Below are 15,100 nucleotides of genomic sequence, written 5' to 3'. Positions count from 1 at the left end.
AGTACAAATCTGTGAGGTTTTTATGTAGGTCAAGGAAGATAGACAAACGAGATTTTTTTTTTAATCTATAGTAAGCCTCTTGAAAGCAGGGACAGTATTTCTGAATCGCCAGCATGTAGTTGCATATCTGCCCTAAAAGAGAAACTTAATCTTTTTTTAATAAATAGTGTAAGTGTCTACTTGTTTTGGATTATTTCTATATCCTTAATTTTTGTGATATCTCCAGTTCTATAATGAGATAATTCAAGGTGAGACCTATTTGGAATGCCAAGGAAATAAATTTAATTTGACACATCATCTGAGGAAAACCTACAACAAACTGGGGAAAATGACAGATCATTTTTGTAAAACAAAACAAAACAAAAACATTTAAAAAGGCTATAAATCTAGCCAGAAATTGATTCCAAGAACAAATGTTTTAAAAATCCACCTGACCTTTACGTTTGTTTCCTCTCCAATTAATATGTGCCAAACTAGGCAAAAAATTATACAGTTTATTTAAACGACATTGGTAATATTCTAAAACGATGTTAAGAAAACTCCAAATTTCTAATAATTTATTTATCAGAACATAGTTTTTTCAAAAATGTAACCTGGATGTTTTATTATAAAACATTTCTAGAGCATAATTCTTAGTACAGAATTAAAAAATAAATTTCTATTTCAAACTCCTGCTGTCATAAAATGAAAAAAATGCTCAAGCTTGTTAGCAAAAACCATTCATTTGTAAAGCATCATCCATCCAAGAAGGTTGATAATATAAGCAGTAAGACCATTATTGATGAGGCTACCATTTTATATGAACAGAAAACACAAAGATACACCTAAAATGCATCAAATAAATGGAAGAGTCATGTCATCTGTATCCTGCCAATATAATTTCTCAAGAACTAGCAGAGTTCTGGTAGAACTAGTCAGCAAACCTTGAATTTAATTGGGTGTGGAGCAAGTCACTAACAAAATAAATTGGCCAGTAATTAAGGTCATTCACAAATAAAATCTCTCTGTCCATAAAGGATACTTTTCTAAGGGAAAACTATTGCAATGCTACTACACATTTCAGTACTTATCATTGGCATTTTACACTAATATAAACTGCAAATTTCCTTAAAAAAATAAAGCATGTAACATTTCCTAAACTTATTTGGCCCTTGTCCTAGTTTCTTATTGCTGCTATTAACAAATTACCACAAACTTAGTGGCTTAGAGCAACACAAATTTATTGTTTTACAGGTTTGGAGTCATAAGGGCTGTGTTTCTTCCGAAGGCTCAAGGGGAAAATCCATTCTGTTCCCTTTCATAGGTTCCAGAGGCTACCGGCATTCACCCTGCATTCACCGGCCTGTGGCTCTGCCCTCCGTCTTCAAAGCCGGCCATTCTGCACCTTCTGGTCTTCCTCTCTGCCCCTCTGCTTTCCCCGTCACATTTCTGACTCTGATCTTCCTGTCTCTCTCTTATAAGAACATTTTTTACTACACTGAGTTCACTTGTATAATCAGAATAATCTGCCCACCTCATAATTACATGCACAAAATCCCTTTAGCTATGTAAGGTAACATATTCATAGATTCCAGGGATTAGGATGCAGTCATCTTTAGAAAACCATTACTTGCCCAATTCCCAAAGGATTTTTATAAGAAGATGGACAAGGGTCCAGACTCTGGAAGCAGAAGAAAATGAAGAATAAGCTGTTTAGCAATTTATTGTGGAAAAACTGTAATTGTGGAGTCCTGTGGCTTGTGACTTGAACCAGTTGGGCCAAAATGAACAGTCCAATGAGGCAAGGAAAAGCAGCAGGGCACTAGGACCCTGTCTTGGCATGCCTCCAGATTCCTTAAAAGCTATGCTAAATGTTCCTTAAGATGATTAGAGAATTATGCAAAAGTGTAATAAAGGAACAAAAGATAAATGTGAGTACTATGACCTGTTGGATTAAGGGAATTTATATGTTTAATGAGGACGTGCCATGATGCATGGTAATGAGGGATAATTAGAAGATGGGATTTGGAAAGCTCATAAGGTTATGTGAGGTTGATGTGATTTGGGTATCTTATATTGTGCTAAAAACATAGTCCCTTGGTTAAGCCAAGATACACACACACACACACAAAGTTAAATCAAGTTTCAATTAAAAGGCAGGATAGTGTATGGTGGTTTCTTGTCCATAATCTAAGGCCAGGTTCCCCTGTAAAATTGTAACTCTACCACCTTAACTGCCCTTTACCTCTACAGAGAGGTAATATATGAGAAATATATCTATGCCACATTATTAGTAAAGATTAGGTATATTATATTACTTGAGCTCAATACATTTTATCTATTGTTCTTACAATTGCTCTGGTTTCTGAGGAACAAAGTAAAAGGCAACAATGACAGAAGATGGCCCAGAGCTAAATGTGAACATGTCTTCTCCTGACCATATCTTCTGTAACAACAACAACAACAAAAATAGATAAATGTGTGGTTATATACATTCTAGAACAGCGAGATGAGAGAAAGAATAATTCTCCTCCAACAATCTTAACTAATTAAGTGAAATCACTGTTGACCTTACATCCACTAATAGAATATAAAGCCTTTGAAAAAGTAAATTCCCTTTCACATGACTCACAAACATTTGTATATTTTGGAATCAGCTTGGGACATTGAAGAATACTGCTTCCTGGGTCCCACTCCCAGCCATTATAACTTGTTCTGGGGGGCATCCTTGGCATCAATATCTATATAAGCTCCCTTGGATTTTAAGGTGGAGCAAAGTTTGGGAACCGCTGCCCTCACTAATTAAAGACTTGTAACTAATGAAGAAACACCAAGTTTGCCATGGAGCAATGTGCTTCAGGTCTGCACTTTATTACTTTTGAGTTCATAGTAGTGTCTAATTCTCTGAGTTGCTATAGATATAGTACACTGAATCATGTTAAATTACTGGATATTAAACTGCTTTGTCCTGTAACTTCATATGCAATTATTCTGAGTAGTGTTTTTGCAGAACAGCTTTTGTCCTAAACAAACTAAATGTCCATTAATTAAAAAATGGATAAAGAAAACATGGCATATACATAAAACAGAAGGTTATTCATAAAAAGAAAAGAAATGCTGCCATATGCTACAACCTGGATTAGCCTTGAGGATAATATAAATGAAACAAGCCAACCACAGAAAGATAAACACTGTGTGATTAAACTTGCATGGTTATCTAATAGAGCTAAACTCATAGAAATAGAAAGCAGAATGGCAGTTTCCAGGGGCTGAAGGGAGGGAGAAATGGAGAATTGCTCTTTAATGTTTATAGAGTTTCAGTCACGCAAGATAAAAAAGTTCTAGAGATCTACTATTTTATACGGTATGTGGGTTGGAGCACCACAATCAGGCTCTGTGCTGACAGTATGGAGCCTGCTTGGAATTCTCTCTCTCTTCCTCTCTTTCTACCCATCCCCTGCTCACGCTGTCTCTGTCTCTCTAAAAATAAATCAATAAACTTAAAAATTTTTAAATAAAATAAAATTGCACTTATAATTAACAATATGGTACTGCACACTTAAAATTTAAGAGGATAGATCTCATATGTACTTTTTACCAAAATAAAAAAGTGCTACGTTATAAAAACTAGATTTGCCAGAAAATACAGTACTTCTTCCACTTCTTCCACCTTTAATGTCTTCACTTTGAATTCCATCCAACAGGATCTTATCAAATCTTGAAATCCTAACTCCAATGCTACATCCTCCATCAGTGCCTTATGTTGTAGAATGTCATTAGCCTCGCCCATGGAGGAAAGATCCCAGGGAGGTGGCAGTGACAAGAAGAAAGGACATGGGCTACCTCTAGAGAATCATCAAAGACTTTAGTGAAAAATCTGTTCAGAAAACTAATGAGTGAGAAACGGTGGGGAAGAGAACCCTTGTGGGAATGGGGACAGAAGTGGAAATAAGGATACTGAATTTCCAAAAATTGTATAACAAAGTGCAAGGACAGGTGCAGTGAGAGAGATGGGAAGCACAGCCCCAAGCAACACTGCAGAGCAGAAGCATCCCATTGACAGCATTGAGATTAGCTAAGAATAGAATGAGGTGTGCATGTTGGGAAAGTTTGGTAAAAGCATAATATTACTGTGAGCAATTAGATGTTTGAATTAAATTATGCTTACTGCCATTATATTTATATCCAATTCAAATTGTATGTAATTAAAGGAACTAGCATAAGAGATTGGCATCAGCTGTTTTCTTAGCTTCCTTCTTGGCACACGTTATTGAAGGAAACAAGAAGAAAGTGAATAAGAAAACAGGGCATCGGTCCCTATTTGTGCCTGATCCCTGGATGTCCCTATAAAACAAAGAAAAGTAAAAGTGTGAGGGTCTAGGCACACTCAAAAAGAGGAATATCTCACTCGGGGGCAAAGAAGGAGTTTTTATAGATTCCCATCACCAGCAGATTTTAGCCCTTCTCCCCAAGTTCAAGTGTGTCCCTCTCCTGACTCAAAGAGCAAGCATGACTGCAGTCTTCATGTCCTCAGTGTTCTAGGCCTGAGAAAGAGAGAGAGACAACTTTTTGTTACTAACCTCAATTATAGGTGGTCATAACTCCATCTCAAACACCTTTGCACTTCTATGATATTCGTCGCCAAATTGTAAATGGGCTTTGACTGAGGCATCCTGGGACCTCAGAACTACCACCTCCAGAGAAAGGAGAACCGACCAGACAAATAGAGGAAAACCAATCTAGGAGCACAGCTGGTCCCACGGGGTGGTGGCTCCTTTATGACATGTGGCGATAAAGTAGGTAAGGATGATGGAGGTTATCCTCATTAGGAACAGATCACTCACAGATCACAACTGCCACTGGGCCAAGATGGAAGTGCAGTGGGTGGATATATTCTATGCCACATCAGTAGTTTAGCATTTCCAGATTATTAGAACACGAAGAGCAGATACCTGGTGGCCAATTTGGAGTGTGGAAAGGACCATTCTTCCTGGGAAAAGAGGTTTATTAAAGGTAGGTTGAGTATTGAGAAGGTGTTCTCCAAGACTCAGTGGGAAATAGCAGTAGAAGATAAAGGAAGGCAGAGTCTCCAATTGAGGACACTAGCACTTGTGTTTTGATTACTTTTGTGCCAAGAGTCATAAAAGGTACATTGGATTTGGGGTCCGAATCTTTGTCTGCCTACATATGACCTGCTTTTGTCAAGAGGAAATCAAGGACTAAAACATCCCAGACTGCTGGAATCAGGAATCAGTAACTGGAGGTAAAAACATTAAAGCCATAGTTAGCTTCATATAATAATTACCTTATGTACTTAACATATTTCCTATATTAGACTGTAAACACCTTGAGGGCATGGATGATGCCTAATTTGTATTGAACCCCTGGAGATACATGAGCTTATTATAAAATTGGAACATAAAAAGGCAGAAAATTGTGGAAGTTCCTCTGCAATAATAGTCAGGGCTTCCGGATGAATTTATATCCAATTCCGTTCTCCAGACACATTTCTTCTTGAATTATAATTGCTACATAACTGCCATCTGGCATTTCATGGCTAAGCAAGGCACCTTTTCCGGAAAGTAAAAAGTCAGTGGTAATAAATAGCAGCTTGTGTCCACTGTGATGCAATAACATAGTTTGTGGGCATTAATTCATTGCCTTGAAATGGAAAAAAAATTAAATATAAGAACTAAAAGACATCTATCATGATGCATAAAATGCCAAACAGAGGAATGGGTGTGACAGTGTATAGAGTTTATTCAGGGAATGGTGACTCCAGTTTGGCTTTGTTTTTCAAATGCATTCATCACTTTTCCACCAATACAATTTTGCTAGTACAGCTCCTTGCTGCCTCAAGTCCCTCCCACCAGCATTATTGTTGAAAATTCTGCCCATACTTCAGGCCTCAGTCAAATGGTATCTCTTACATGAAGCTTTTTCTGATCTCCAGATCCATGAGTAGCATCTCATTTCTTTTTTGTTGACACTCATCCTTATCCATTTGTCTAAGTATCAGTGGCCCCTGGTCTCGGTGTTTGGGCCTCTTCTCCACCCATGCCATCATTGGTAAGTAATCTCATCCAGTAACAAGAGTTTCGATCTCATCCATAATTATTGAATTCCCCCTTTTTCCCAGCCTTGAACTCTCCTTAAATGCCTACAAGTTTCTTTGAAACCTATTTAAAGTGTTTTTATTTCTTGTAGGCATTTAACTGCCTACTATATATCTATACTTGTATATCAACAGAAATTTCAAATTTAACATGTGCACAGGAGAACTTTCAGTATTGTCCTCTCAAATTAACCTCCTCCATTCCTCTAAACAAGAGTTATTTTTGGTTCTTCATTTTCTCTTAAACCACACATCCAATGTACTCTGAGCAAATCTCCTCAGCTCTGTCTTTCAAATGAAGAGAATCAGGGAACGCTTATCTTTCTACAACCACCAGAGCCTGAGCCACCATTTTCTCTAGCTTGGACCTCCTCCAGAGCCTCCTTACAGTTATTCAGATTTGACTCCTTCTCCAATATTTCTCCATGGGACAGCTGGAATATTTTTTTCAGAATTTAAACCAGATAATTTGATATCCATGCTTAGGACATACAAGTGAATTTCATCACATTTAAAACAAAAGCCTAAGTCCTTTATAGCCTTATAAAGGACTGTAAAGCCTTATATTCTTCTCCCCCAGGACTGTCTTCCAAACATCTTCCCTCACTTATCTTCCCATGAACTTACTTCCTTGTTTCTCTTTGGACATCAGGTTTCTGTACCTTTGGGCCCTTTCATCTGTTTTTCCTCTTACTGAAATGTCCTTCTCCTACGTCTTCCTATGGTGGTTTCCTCCACTTCATTAGGTCTCTGTCACATGCATTATCTTTTTATTTTTTTAGTTTATTTATTTCTTTAGGGAGAGAGAGAAAGACAGCACAAACAGGGGAGGAGCAGGGGAGGAAGGGAGAGAATCCCAAGCAGGCCTTGCGTGATCGGCACAGAGCCCTACACAGTGAAGGCTCAATCTCACGAACCATGAGATCGTGACCTGAGCTAAAACCAAGAGTTAGACGCTTACTCAGCTGAACACCCAGGTGCCCCACATGACTTCACATTCTAAAAGACCTGCCCCAACCCTTATGTTACTTTTTAATATCCTTATCCTAATTTGTCTCCATATAATTTATCTCCCTTTGGAAATATACTTCATATTTATTTATTTATTTGCTATATTTATAATCCCTTTGGAATGTGAGCTCCATTAAGGTAAGACTTCTGCTTTGAAGCTAATATCTCAACATCCAGAATGATGACAGACACAGAGTAATAATTCAATAAATATTTGTTATATAGCAGTTTCTTTGAAACCTATTTAAAGTGTTTTTATTTCTTGTAGGCATTGAAGTATGTAATTAATCTTCCCTGGAGTACTTATAAGCTTCTTCAAGGCCAGAAATGTGTCTATCCATGTATCCTGAACAGAATCAAGCATATGGCTTTGATTTCATGATACAGAATAAATATATTTTTACTCAATTTATTAAAGACAAATAGAGATAGTACTTGGAAGTTTAGTATTTCAAGCTAAGAAGGTTGAAAGCTGAGAGGTAGTCACTGTGGAGTGATTTTTATAGGTCCTAGGAGAAAGACATGGTTGCTCTATACTTCAGCTGAAGAACTCATCCTCTTAATAACTATGAAGACTAACTAAAATACTTGAGCAGTTAGCTACTCTATTAATCCTGTGATATAGAAAGAATTGGAGTTGAGAGAAATGTACAGATAAAAGATCAATTTAGAGAATGTTACAACTGGCTAGGTGAAAAGTCATGAAAGTCAAATGCGGCAATGCCAATGAGTCAGAAAGAAAGAGAAAACTACAAGAGACCCTTTGGAAGGTTACTTGGTACTGATACTGGATCACCTTGGCCACACTTCAGAGGCGAAAGACAGAGAAACAAGAGGCATTAAACAAGAGATACAGTTTGTACCTAGATAACTGAGAGGGCAATTGTGTCAATATAAATTAGAAAATTAGGAGGTGTAGTGGCTCAGTTGATTAGGCTTCTGATTCTTGATTTGGCTCAGGTCATGATTTCATGGTTTGTGGGTTCGAGCCCGGCATCAGGTTTTGCGGTGACAGCTTGGAGTCTGCTTGGGATTCTCTCCCTCCCTGTCTCTCTGCCTCTCCCCTACTCTCTCTCTCTCTCTCTTTTTCTCTCTCAAAAGTAAATATGTAAATTTTTAAAAATGTTATGAGGAAGCAAAAATATAAGGAGAAAAATTAATGTAGTTCAGACATTTTGGATCAGAAAAAAATGAAGGGAGTGGGTAAAAGCATAAAGACAAAAATGGGAAGAAATTCATACATGATTATTGTGCAAAAACTAAAATTCTACTTTTTAAATTATGATCTATGTCTAAGATGTTGCAACTGAGGAGAGATGATGGGTGGTCATTGATCCCAATTTCTAAAGCTGGAAGAGATGAAAAACAGTGCTCTGAAATAAATGAAACTCTTTATGATCACAATATTGTATCTTGCATAAAAAGCCTAAACTAAATGGTTTTACAAAAAAAGAATAATCTACCATAGTGTGTTGGACTTCAGTATAACTGAATCTCACAGTATCAACATTCTGCTGTTAAAAAGGAACTATGACCTGGGGTCTGGGTGGCTCAGTTCAACCCTTGATTTGGGCTTAGGTCATGATCTCATGGTTTGTGAGCTCAAGCCCCACATTAGGCACTGTGCTAACAGCACGGAGTCTGCTTGGGATTCTCTCTCTCCCTCTCTCTCTGCCCCTCCTCTGCTCATGTTTTCTCTCTCTCTCAAAATAAATAAACTCAAAAACAAAACAAAACTGATTAAAAATTTTAAAAATTAAAAAAGGGAACTATGACCTATGTCATACTAAATTCTGAAATTATTCTTAAAAGAACACTGTTCTATGTTCTAGAAGGAGATGTAAAGAGAACCACATTCATTCTAATATCATTAAAATGAAATCCAGGATACATGTGCTGACAGGCTTATGTGATAACATGAAAACACATCAAGAATTTAAAAAAATTGTTTAGGGCACCCAGTTAGCTCAGTCAGTTGAGCATCTGACTCTTCATTTTGGCTCAGGTCATGGTCTCAGGGATGTGGGATTGAGCCCCACATCAGGCTCTACACTGAGTTTAGAGCCTGCTTAAGATTCTCTCTTCCTCTCTGTCTGCCCCTCTCCCTTGTTTGCACTGTCTCCCTCTCCCTAAAAAATAAAAAATTAAATTAAAAATAAGATGTTGAAATTCCCTATGAATATGCATTTATACAAATAATTTTAAAATGCACAAAAACAACATGATTTTTCTAAGAATGAGAAATCATTTAAGTTAATATTATCACAGAGATTTCACTAGTGATGCAGTATGACTTAGCTTTGCCAAACATTACCAAGCTCCCAGCTGTCTCCTTAGAGTTTCAATGAATAGCCTTTGTGATGCAGTTATCCATCAATTGTTGTTTGATATAGCTTCCATTCTATGGCTGACTCCTCTACAATATCATTCTCCAGGTAAAGTCAATGTAACAGAACACATGTGTCTTTATTTATTTTTTTTTAATCTCAGGAGTTTTGACAGGTAATAATTTTATGTTTGTGGTTTTATTACACATTTTCAGTGGTCTTGGATATCTACTGATATGTCCTGCAGTAATCTATTCATATCTCATCTATTGCTTCCACTTCAGTCTCAAAAATTTGTTCACTATTTAACACTTTCAGGTAAAGTTTTTGACAAAACTGTCATAGATAAAATTTGCTTTTCTAATTTTTTCATATTTTAGTGCCCTTATAATTTGAACTTTTTTGAATATCAATTGTCTAAGTCCACACTGTTCGGAGGACATTTAAATATACTTGGCCTGCACTCTCAGACTGCAAATGAATCTACATCACATGCTTTGAAGGGCACCTGCACTTTTACCCAGAAACTTCTCTGATCTCCACTCTTTTTTCATCTGCCAATAATCTCCCTCCATTTTCCCAGACTTACCTTCAATGTTAAGAGCAACTCCCTCTGTGAGTACCTTCTTACACTGGCAAACCCTCTTGTCTGAGACAACATTTCCAAAGATGCTCCATCTAGTTAATAAATATAGCAAAAACCATTCTGATAGTTTGAAATTGTACCTAGCTGTATGTGCCATTGTAGCTAATCTTACTGTGAAATTCCAAGAATTCCAAGACAACCCTTTATTATAACTTATAAATTCTGAGCATTCTGTAATTGTATAATGAGCACTATGTAATTGTTAGCTTGCCATGCTTTTCATGTACCCTCTCGATCAAGCTATATCAGGTTGTTGTCCATTGCACCTGAAAGATATCTTTAACCATCAAGAAGAGGGCACACATTACAAGAATCAATACAAATCGAAAATTGAGAGAGACCAGCAAAAATTTTACCTTCATAATCCTGCTACCATACTTCATAAAGCTAACAATGGAAGGTTAGGCAGGTCATTAATTTTCATGGAGTGTCCTTTTATAGTGGCATATATTTCAAACCAACACAGTGTCACCTGTTCTACTCTTCTCCCTGGGAAGTATAAAACTCTTCCCACAATATTTTTGGTGATTCATAAACAAAAAAGTGATCACAAAAATAATCAAATTAATTTTTTTTCAGATCCATCACTCAGAAACAGTTTATAGACTTAAACTAGGTATTAGAAGTGCCTGAAGAAAGTCATAGGTTCTCAATATAGCTTGAGCAACTGGAAAAGGAGTGGTAATGAAAGTCATCCTTCAATGTGGCCACCTTTTACCAACTCCCATGAACACAATAATAGGTGACATCAGTTTACAGAGTCAAGTATAAATGTCTCTGCCATACAGGCAAAACATCCCTATGACCTGAATATGGTCTTACCTGCATTATACAACCAGAGAACATGCTGATAATAGCAACAACAAAAATTTCTTTCCCACCTGCCAAGGGAAAACAAAAAAACAAAAAACACTGATCCTGGCACCCCTAGAAGCAATATTGTAACTTGATCATCTATGTCTGAATCACAGAAACGCTTAATATATGGCACCAGGAATTCTTGGTCAGCTTTGGGGGCCTGATAAAAACACCACCTCAGAACTATTTCTATTAGGTCTTACATTGATGGTAACTTCAGCAGGGCTCACCTGACAACAGGAACCATGGTAAAAAAAAATTCTCAGGAACAGGATTCCAGAGTATAATTTGATGAAAAGATTTTAGAGTTTTTTTTCACACCACACATTAGATGATAGATAGATAGATACATACATAGATAGATGCATAGATACATAGATAGATAGATGATAGATGGCAACACAATCCCCAGCTAAAAGAACACTTTATAAAGTTTAATAATAGCTCTAGGTTTTGAAATTAAGCACAGAAGAAAATGGGAGTTATGGATTTCTAAAAACATTGCACACTCTTTTTAAAGCTTCAGTTGGAATAGTTCTGTGTAATGTCGAACACTTTTGTACAACAGTAAACACAGCATAAGGCAATATAGAGACCCTATGGAATGCCAGTAGGTAGACTGAATGTTTAAAAAAAAGTCTATGCCCCTGGAATTTACTCATGTTTCATTTCTTTAAGATTCCTTATATGAAAATCAATATAAAGTCTCTGATTTAGTGCTAGAAATTCCATTGCTAGAAACCTAGTGATGGTTCTATATAAGTGATCTATTCTATTAACAAAGATTTATTAATCATATTACAAGTGCCAGGCAATGCCCAAGGTGCTAGAAATATAGCATGAATAAAACAAAATAAAATGCATACCCGTAAGGAACTTACATTCTAACTGAGAAATACAGAAAATAGTTTAAATAAAGTATCAGTCGCATATAGGGACGCCTGAGTGGCTAAGTCTTAAGCATCTGACTCTTGGTTTGGGCTAAGGTCATGATCTCATGTGCTAACAATGTGAAGCCTACTTGGGATTTTCTCTCTCCTTCTCTCTCTGCCTCCCCCCTCTCTCAAAATAAAGAAACAAACTTTAAAATAGAAAAATATGTCTTCACATAAGATGATGGTAAACACTATGGCTAAAAATGAAGAATGGAAGGGTTGGAGTGCTGAGGAGAGAAGGGAGGTTGAAATTTTAAATAAGGTCTGCCGGGTAGAATTTACTAGAAAGGTGAACTGAACAAGACTGAAACCATGTAGATGTGTGTGGAAAAGCATTCTAGGCAGAGGGAATAACAAATGCAAAGCCTTGAGGCAGAGTTATGGCTAGTATGAATTCTGAAGAACAAAGAGCCATTGGAAATGTATGGCAATGAGGGGATAGTATAGGGAGAATCAGATGAGAGAGGGTCTTACAAGGCATTTAGTACATGTTGGTTTTACTATGAGCGAGATAATAAGGAGAAATGTTTTCAAGAAATATTTTGGTTACTGACCCAAGAATAGACAGGAAGCAAGAGCAGAAATAAGGAACATTTAGATGGCTATTAAGTTAGGAGAATATGGTAGCTTGAACCAGTATCTTAGAAATGGAGGTGGTAAGAAGTAGTCATATTCTGAATATATTTTGAATATAGAAACAAAAATATTTTGCTGACAGATTGGGAGTGGGATGTGAGAGAAAGAGAGGCATCCAGGATGCTAAGGGTTTGAACCAGGTAACTGGGAGAATGGCTGGAGTTGTCATTTAAAGGGAGGTAGTACACTGAAGGAGAATCACTTTCAGGAGTGGAGAGGAGAATGGAGATTAATTGGAACAACATTGTACGTGTTGTTACTATGGCACAACTAGTTGTTGATTGAATGAGAAGACATCTAAGTGAGAGACATAAATTTGGTTGTCACAACAATGAAGATAGTTTTTAAAGCCAGGACATTGGGCAAAATCACCAGGGTGTAAAAGCAAAGGGCAAAAAGAAGTTGTGGAATTAAGCCATGAAGCACATCAACATTTAGAGGTTGGAGATAAAAGAAGGGTAGTTAACCAAACAAAACTGAACTGAAAAGGTGGTTAGTGAGGTAGGAGGAACAAGCATGGATTGAATTTCAGAAGCCAAGTGAAGAAAATATTTGAAGGAGGAGATAGAGATCAACTCTATCTTAAAAAATAGTGATCAGTCAGTAAAAGAGTCCTTGGACTTAACCCTCTATAAATTACATATATGATAAACCATAAGGCATTAAAGACATTTCCAAGAAAGGGGTTGTGAGTAGGTGTTTGTTCCAGAGGAAAAAGGCCACGGGAAACAAGAGTGAGCAGGTATACATAACTTTTTGACAAGTTTTGCTAGAGAGGGGATCAGAGAAATGAGAGAGTCACTAAAAGTAGATGAAGTAGGGTCAAGAAATATTTTGTCTTAAGATGAGAAAAAACAGCATGGGTGTATGCAATAGAAATGATCCAGTTGAAAGCATTGTCAACAAGTCAGCTAGTAAGAAATATCTTATCTGTTCTAAGAAATGGTATACTTCTTTTCTAAGAGTAGATTAAGCCACTAAGCCATCAATTGCTAATGAAGAATAAAACCTTTTAATATATTTTTATAATACTAAATTGAAAATATAAATGGCCCATTTTTATGCCTTGTCATTTTTCAGTGTATTGAACAAATATTCATTGTTGACCATGATGTCACCTACCACTATGAGCAACTTGCCTGATGAGCACACTTTAAAACAATTCTTCACAAATATTTGATATATTCCTAAGGGCCCATATAATAGCAGTTCTGATCAGGAATTTTCTCTGAGGTTATAGTTTCTGGGAAAAGGAGCAGTGATTTTGAGGAGCAAGACTTTATTAAGGAAATACATAATAGGGACAGGGGTGTCCTTGATTGATTGAGATTCAATTTGAGATGAACAGTAGAATCACTTGGGAAGTTTAAGAAAACAGCGGCTCCCTGGATTCCAACTCAAAAATTCTGAGGTTTACGTGGTCTTGGGCAGAACCTAGACATCTGAATTTTTAACAGTTCCCCCGAAGGATTCTAATGAATAGTATTTAAGAACTTCTACTCTGGGCACATATTTTTGATAGCCATCTTCTAAGGAATCTTCCAAGTTCTGAGGGGTTAGTGTCGGGGAATAAAGGAACCATAAGATGACCTTCTAACCTGCTCAAGATGTAGTGTGCTATGATAGAGTCTCTGGCTCAAGAATGACATTTATCTTTTGTTAAAGTTTTATGTAGTCACCCTGAAGAAGCTTGTGATTACCTAAACTGCTCTGAACAACTCCATTCCTTATCTGTCCCCAGTTCTTCAAAACCTAACGTAAAGGTATGCGTCAAGGACTAAATTATGAACTTAGAATATCTAAGAATATCTATCCATACTATTGAAGGAAAGTAATTTTTATTTATACTATCTGGTTGAGGAGAAACCAGAACACAAAAGTAAAGTCTTTGGGCAACTAAGACCCTGTGTATAAATAGCATGTTTTAATTTCCTGTATCTGTTTCTTTTTTCCCTGTGTTCCTCTAACTTGTTCTTTGTTTCCTTTAGCCTCTTGTTTTGTTTTGTTTTGTTATTACCATTCTCTTGTGTGTGTGTGTGTGTGTGTGTGTGTGTGTTTTCTTTCTGCATTTATTTTTGTCTTTCTCTGCCTTTTTATTTAGTGATATCTTCTTTCACTTTCTTTATCATTGGGGGCAATTGTTGGAACAGAGAGATTGGAGAAGATAAGATTATAGGACTGCAACATCTTGGAAGGTCCTTATAATCATGTAAGAAGCATTTCATAAAGAAGGGAGGTGCTAGGGATGCCTGGGTGGCTCTGTCAGTTAAGCCTCGGACTTCAGCTCAGGTCATGATCTCACGGTTTGTGAGTTTGAGACCACGTCTAGCTCTGTGCTGACAGCTCAGCACCTGGTAACTGCTTCGGATTCTGTGGCTTCCCCTCTCTCTGCCCCACATGCTCATGCTCTGTCTCCCTCTGTCTCTCAATAATAAATAAATGTTAAAAATTTTTAAATAAAAAAGGGAGTTGTTAAAATGTATCTGCCAGAGCAATAAAGACCAGAAAATAAGTTCCAATGCAGTTGCACCATTTTCTCAAGATGAAAAAAACTAAGAAGTGGAAAATCACATATATCATATATTCACATACA

This window comes from Suricata suricatta, chromosome 7 (genome assembly GCF_006229205.1).
Source record: "Suricata suricatta isolate VVHF042 chromosome 7, meerkat_22Aug2017_6uvM2_HiC, whole genome shotgun sequence".
Classification (NCBI taxonomy): domain Eukaryota; kingdom Metazoa; phylum Chordata; class Mammalia; order Carnivora; family Herpestidae; genus Suricata; species Suricata suricatta.
This window is presented reverse-complemented; position numbering follows the sequence as displayed.